The following is a 7,751-nucleotide window of genomic DNA, read 5'->3' on the forward strand; positions in this document are numbered from 1 at the left end:
TATAAATACCCCCTCATTTCTGATGTACGGGGCACCGAGAATTTTATTATTTTTATTTTCTCTCTTCTATGCTATTAACCTAAACACTAGCCTACCCTTTTCACTTCAAAATTCCTTCTTCAAGCACTCAAAGGAGTCCATATTTTACTCGAGGTTTTGTCCTTAAACCAAGGCGTGAAAGGTAGAACTGTTTGAGGGTTTGGCCCCAAAATCAACTTTATTTTTTAGCTAATTTAATTTAGTTATTGTTTATTTTATTTCCTTGAAGTTACTAACTCGTTTATTATTTTGTAGTTGCAAACAAACAGAATCAAAGTAAGGATCATGCTCCTTTTATTTTTATTATTTTTCTAACGATTTTATGTTGTTGGAATTGTGATTAAATGGGTTTTAATATTAATGTTGTTTTATTCAATTTATGATCACCATATTGCATGTTTGAAGGGAATATGTAATTGAAAATCACGACTAATAAGATAATTTGGACAACCGGTTTAGGATCCTTTTTAATCTTATTATTAATTGAAGTGATCACAAAATTTTTAGAATTATGTGTGCATTAATATTAAACCAATTTAGTTAAATAATAGTTTGGTGCAAATTGAATTATTGTTTGTATGCCTTTGAGATCACAGGAATGTTTTTCACTATAAGAATCGAGTAGAGGCCAATACGGGCGAATGTGACTCCATGACTCACTTCGTAACATCATCCCCGATCCTCCTTTTGTGGTTCCGAACCATATGGAGTTAGTAATCTCATGGATTATGAATGGGGTGTAACCTTCACGGGTCAATCGTTGTTGCCTATCGTTGTCCCTTATCGTGGTTGCCTTTTTATGATCTGTGAACGGTTTACAAGTTCCTTAAAAACTTGTTGGCGGCTCCCTGCTTTTTTGTCCCTAATCGTATATGTCAATTCCCACTTCCTATGAGTGCCAAGCATATTCACAACATGCTTTTTACGTAGGCGCACTTCAAGCGACGCCTACAGGGGGGCGCGTGAAAAAATAACGCGGATAAGACACGGGAAATACGGAGCCCTAAAAAGAGGATAAAAACCATTTAAAAGGTTATCGCTACACGGTAGATTCCACCGCGACACGGCAGATTCTACTGTGTCACAGGGGAAATTAGTGTGACGCGGGACATATTTGACCTACGGGAAGTGATAACGCGTGAAGGGTTTACGCGGAAAAGACACAAGAAAATCCCGTGACACGGTATGTGTACCGCGACACGGCAAAGAATACCGCGACACGGAAATGCCCACCGTGACAACACAAAGTCCACCGCGGCTCGGTAAAATACACCGTGTCACGGTGGAATAAGCATGCGGAAATGGCGCGGAAAAGCACCGTGTCACGGTATGTGTACTACGACACGGTATAGACTGCCGTGACACGGTACAAAGCCCCGTTCCACGTCACTCTCATCCGCGACGCGACAATTATGCTGTTTGCGCTGTAGTTCCAGTTTTTAACCCGTTTTTTAAATCATCATAACTTTTGATCCGTAACTCGGAATAAGGCATATAATGTATCATTGGAAAGCGTACCAAGTCTAATTTCCAACCCAATAAGATTCAGGGCAAAATAAATTTTAGAATTTATGATATGGCCGTTTTAGTGGAAGGGTGTAGGTTTTGGGCCGAGTTTAGCTAGGGTTTTTCTCATATCTTTTTCGTTATAGCTCGGAATTGGGCTTATGATATGTGGTTTGAAAGATTTTTTTAAGGCCTATCCAACAAAGTAATAATTGGATTAAAATTATATATCCATAAAATTAGTTTCTCTCGGTTTTGCGATGTGGACACGAAAAGTGGAAAATAGGTTATGGTTTAGGGAAATGAGCTAGAAATTAGATTGGTTCATGAAATATATTGGATAGAACATGGATTTAAGCACTCCAAAGATTAAATAATCAACCCGACCAATAATGGCGGTGAAAGGTGTTCATCATCCGGTTTGGTTTTAAGGAGACATTTTTAGGTGTCTAAACCATCCCAATAGCAAAAGTTCCAAGCAAGATAATTCCAATAAATTTTTTCTAATCTACGGGGAACTCTAGGAATTACTTTTTATTTTTGATGTGATACTTTGTTAAATGCATGGTTGATTAGCAATCAATAATTGATTGATAAAACTACAAATTCAGGGAATTCTTAGCTTTTGCTATCCCAATTTGTTAGCCTCAAATTTTATTATGATTGTTTCAAGGGTGCTAAGTAATAGATGAATGTATTCCTTGAGAGCTAACCAAAGCCATTTCTAATATAAACCCTTGATCTTAATTCAAGAGAAGCAAAATGGCATGGGGAAATAATTCTGGTAATGATGGAAACGATTTAAGTGAAGTAGTGAGACAATTGGCGGTTGTAGCCCAATAGTTGGCCAGAAATTCAACAAAAAATTTAGATGCTTAGTGTGAGATTTTCAATAAGGTGGCCCAAAGAAAACCACCAACCTATCAATGAGAGCCTGATCTTACCATACTAGAAAATTGGTTAAGGGAGTTTGAGAAACTGTTTGGGGAAGTTGGGTGACCAGAAATCTAAGGTGGGCTATGCTACTAATTACTTTAGAGGTGAAGCAGATCTTTGGTGGTAGCAAAATGAGAGAGCTATTAGAGCGCTACTTGGATTCAATTGGACTAAGTACCAAGAGAAGGTGAGAGGCAAGTTTTACACTAGCTTCTTACAAAAATAGAAGGCTATGGAGTTCTTAAACCTCAAAATGGTGGAAATGTCAGTGACTGAGTACTATACCAAGTTTATTAAGCTCTCTCGTTTTGCTGAAGAGTCCGTCTCTACGGAGAAGGCAAAGGCTAGGAAGTTTGAGAGTGGTTTGACTACTGATTTGCAGCTGAAGCTGTGTGGACAAGTGTTTGAAACCGTGGATGAAGTGTATGGTAGAACTGCACACTTGTATGCTTTAGAGGTGAAGAAAAAGAAGGAACTGGAAAATGTAAAAGTGAAAGAAAAGAGGAAAGAGGTGGGACAGAACTCTTGGAACCAACAGGGTAACAAGAACAATTTCAAGAAGCAGAAATACCACCATAACAACAACAACTTCCACAACAACAACAACAATTCTTAAGGTAACATTCGTGAAGGAGGACGTAACTTCAATAGAGGGGCTAGAAACAATAACCAAGGGAATAACAGAAATGAGAGGCGTTATTTTTGCAAGAGGTGCAAGAATAACCATCCTAGAAGGGACTTTGATGTAAATCTGGTTGTTTGTTGTGCTTATAACAAGTCGAGGCATAGAGAGTACGATTGTTTCTCCAAAGGTTCTAATGGGAATAAACAAAATAATAATTCAAGAGGGACCCAAAGGAACTTTCAGAGAAACAACAATAACTTCAATGGAAATAAGGGAGAGTAGCAGAATGGAGCAACGAATAATAATAAAAGCAACAATGGGAATAATCGGCAGAAAAGTGGAGTTGTAGGAAAACTGAATGTGTTGAGTAGGCATGAGGCTTATTCCACGAAAGATGTCATCACTAGTACTTTTTCTATTCACTCTATTCCTGTTAAAGTTTTATTTGATTCTGGTGCAACTTTTTCTTTCATTTCAAAAAGAATTATTTCGAAACTTAAAGATTGTTTGAAAACAGTAGAAGTAGGAGATTTACCAATAACCATTCCAACGGGTGGGGTAGTGAATTATACTAAAACCTTTAGAAATGTACCTTTAGAGATTAAAGGCAAAGTGTTTAAGTCTGACCTGATCGAGTTTGGGTTAAAGGATTTTGATGTCATCCTAGGAATGGATTGGTTGAGCAAGTACAATGCTAAAATAAGTTGTCGGTCGAAGAAAGTAAAAATGACCACAAGTGAGAGTGAGGCAGTGACTTATTGGATGCATGGAAAAGCCAAATGCCCTAGGTTGATATATGTGTTAAATTTGGCAAAGTACATGAAAAAGGGACATCTAGTGTACTTTTGTAGTGTGAGAAACATGAATCATGAGGAGGCAACTAAGCTAGAAGATATAGAGGTAGTGAATAAATTTCTAGATGTAATTCCGGACAAAATCCATGGAATGCCAACCAAGAGAGAAATTGATTTCACCATAGACTTAATCCTGGGGATAGCATCAATATGTAAGGCACCATACCGAATGACACTTACAGAGATGAGTGGGTTAAAGGAGCAATTGGAGGATTTGTTTGACAAAGTTTACATCAGACCGAGTGCATCTCCTTAGGGAGCACCAGTTCTATTTGTTAAAAAGAAAGATGGGAGTATGAGGTTGTGCATTGATTACAAATAATTGAATAAGGTGACAATAAAGAACAAATATCCATTTCCCAATATTGATGATTTATTTGATCAGTTGAAAGGCTCAACCGTGTTTTCTAAGATTGACTTATGGTCCGGATATCATTAGTTAAGGATTGCAGATGAAGACATTCCTAAAACCGCTTTTAGGACAAGATATGGACACTATGAGTTTACAGTAATGCCATTTGGATTGACAAACGCTCCAGCAATCTTTATGGATTTGATGAACATGTTGTTTCATCAATTTATGGATGAGTTTGTTGTAATGTTCATAGATGATATATTGGTATATTCGAAGAACAAAGAAGATCATGTAGAACAACTGAGGGAAATTCTGCAAACACTGATATAAAACAATCTTTATGCAAATTTCTCTAAGTGTTAATTATCACTAGTACAAAAAAGGGCTTAGAGAACGGTTGTAATAGGCTTTATAGAATGCTTTAGGACCGTTCTTCTGCTAAGCGATGTATAAAGTATAGAGAACGGGTCAATTAGACGTTTTATATACTAACAAATAGAGAACGGTTGTTATTCACAACCGTTTTCTTTTCCCTTCCTATAATCGTACAATAACGAAGGAAAATAGAACGGTTTAGAGTACCCAACAGTTCTATATTGCATTACAATAGAGAACGGCTGAGTTAGATAACCGTTCTCTAAAGTTTTGTTTTTTTTAAAAAAAAATCCAATCAAGAGATCATATATTGCATTATTTTCCTACTAGCTGTATTATTCCTGTATTTTATTTTTGACGATATTATTGAACTTTTTTCCTGTATACGTATAATTGTTGTATTCTTGTATTTTATCTTTTACATCAAAATCTACATTTCATGTGTAAAAGAAATTCATGATCTAGTATGTACAATTTCAGTATAATAGAATTAACAAAAGCCATAAAAATATACTTCATATAATTTAAGACATCCAACAATTAAATTTAATCATTCATTCGAAAATTTGTTCTATACAAATACAAGATATATATATTTATCTAAACACCTTTCTTATTGATGTTGATAAAAATAAATTAAAAAGTATACCAATATCATAGATCTTCAATCCAGATAAATCATCAATGTCTTTATTTGGTTGATGACATCCGGTAACATATGAAATCCATCTTCCCCTAAGCTTGTCGATCATTAGCTTTGTCAATATACTGGAAAACAATGTAATATACATCGGTCTTTCTCAGTAAAAGTAAGGCTTATGATACATATAAGTTTAAATCAGAGCTATAATAAGTGAAAATATAATATATAATTGGTGAATATAAGTTTAAATAACTTTAAATAAGGTGATGAAAGCAAGGCTTATGATACATATAACGATTGTGAATTTGTGACTTAGAGTAATTAGTGAGCATCCAAAACATTGCCAACGAACAATCAATGAATTTATGATTTACATCTCTCCATCTCAACCAGAGGAATAATATCAAGATCAACATCTTCAAATCGGTTAAATCCTTACCTCAACAAAATAATACAAAATAAGAAACTACATGTATTGAGTGTTGAGAGCTTAACACCCTAGTTCAACTATTAAAGATAAATTTATAAACTAAGACAGGTCATTGGATGGATCAGGAATTTAGGATACTCACGGGACAATGCTCTCTGTTTCGGATCTGTGCACCAAGAAACTCAGTAGCAAGATGCTGAAGTGCCTTTCTACAAATTTCTCTACTCATATTAAGAAAAGCAATTACAATTTTATAGCAAAATCAAACTCACATATGTAATTACTTATCATGTATTCTAATAGAGCATAATATTCTAAATAAATTAGTTCAAGAAGAGCAATTCAACTTATATGAAAGAAAAATCTAGATAAAGAAAAGAGTATGAAACAAGATACATACTTTATAAATGGATGGTATTATGAAATGTTACCATGTCTTTCTTTTGATGACTTAGTAAAAGTGCCTGATAACTGTTAAGATATGGATTAGTTGACATTATAGTATCAAAAGTAGGATGCAGATATAATCAACAAATTATATTACTAGTGTCAAAGGAGGAGGGGTACTAACGTATCAACTATTCACAATCAACCAACAAGAATTTTTCCTTTAATCAACTCTGCTACCTTATCATTATTATAAGTTCACTTCCATAAGATTCTGATTTCTTGCTCTTCTCTCTTCATAATCAGCTACCCAAAATCCACAAACAACATGACTACTCTTATACATCACTAGAATTAGATTTAATCATCATTGAATTTCAATCACAACATCTCATAACCTGCCCTTTTATGAAAGAAAAGTAAAGCAAATCAATTTTTCTAAACTAATTTGCAAAGTATTTGAAATTAGTAGAACATATTAACCTAGTGGTAATCAATTCCCTTATCCCTCTTACTTTGTCTAATTAGGGTTGTATATTGGACCTAGTTTAGAGTAATTTGGCGATAATAATTTTGATTAATAGTGAAATTTCTTGTAATTCGTATCAATTAAGTGTAATTTGATTGAAAAAACTGCAATTTTATAGAATTATTTGCGTTTATAAGAAGCGATTGAATTCCCAAAAACTAAAATAGTGAATTTTTTTAATCCACCTAAAATTCGATCGAAATTACTGCAATGGATGAGAACTATGAATTCATTACAACTGAATTGAAAATTTCGATTGATTATTACAACTAGATTGACAAACTCATCTAAATCAAGAAAAATTTGAACGAATTACCTGGAAAGTGTAGTGGTGGTGTAGCGGTGCAGTGCAGTGAAGTGATGTTCAATAGTGTGGCGGTGGAGCGACGGTGGGAGATGGGGTGACGGTGGTGCGGTAGGGCGGCGAAGCAGTATTTGGTGAATTGAGCAACATGAGGTTTCACTTTTCATCGTTTTTCTGAAGCAGTAAGCAGTTAATACTCTAGTGAATAGTGATAGTGCAGTATAAAAGCCTTTCCATTATATTAAGCAACCTTTGAATAATTAGGGTAATTCTAAATATCCCAATGGTCCACATAAATATCCCTCTAATTTTTTTTTAAAAAAAAATATTATAGAATAAAAAAGAAATTCAAAACGGTTGTCAAGATGACCGTTCTGTATCATCTAAAATGAAATTAATTTTTTTTTTATTTGAGTAAAAAAAAAAATAGAGAACGGTTAACTATTCTAACCTTTCTATATTTAATACCTCATAAAACGCCTCTTGCTCAAATACGTTCTATATTCTTATGGAGAATGCCGATCTTTGATAACCGTTTTATATTTTGTGATCTGTAATCAAGTTTTTGTGGTAGTGTATGGTTGGAAAAGGTAGCATTCTTAGGTAATTTTATGTCTAAGGATGGTGTGGAAGTAGATCCAGCCAAAATCGAAGCTGTGAACGGTTGGCCTACACCTAAAATAGTGTCTGATGTTTGGAGTTTCCTAGGTCTTGCAGGATATTTTAGGCGTTTTGTGAAAGATTTCTCAATGACTGATAAACCTATGA

This window comes from Chenopodium album, chromosome 8, assembly GCF_948465745.1.
Source record: "Chenopodium album chromosome 8, dcCheAlbu1.1, whole genome shotgun sequence".
NCBI lineage: Eukaryota > Viridiplantae > Streptophyta > Magnoliopsida > Caryophyllales > Amaranthaceae > Chenopodium > Chenopodium album.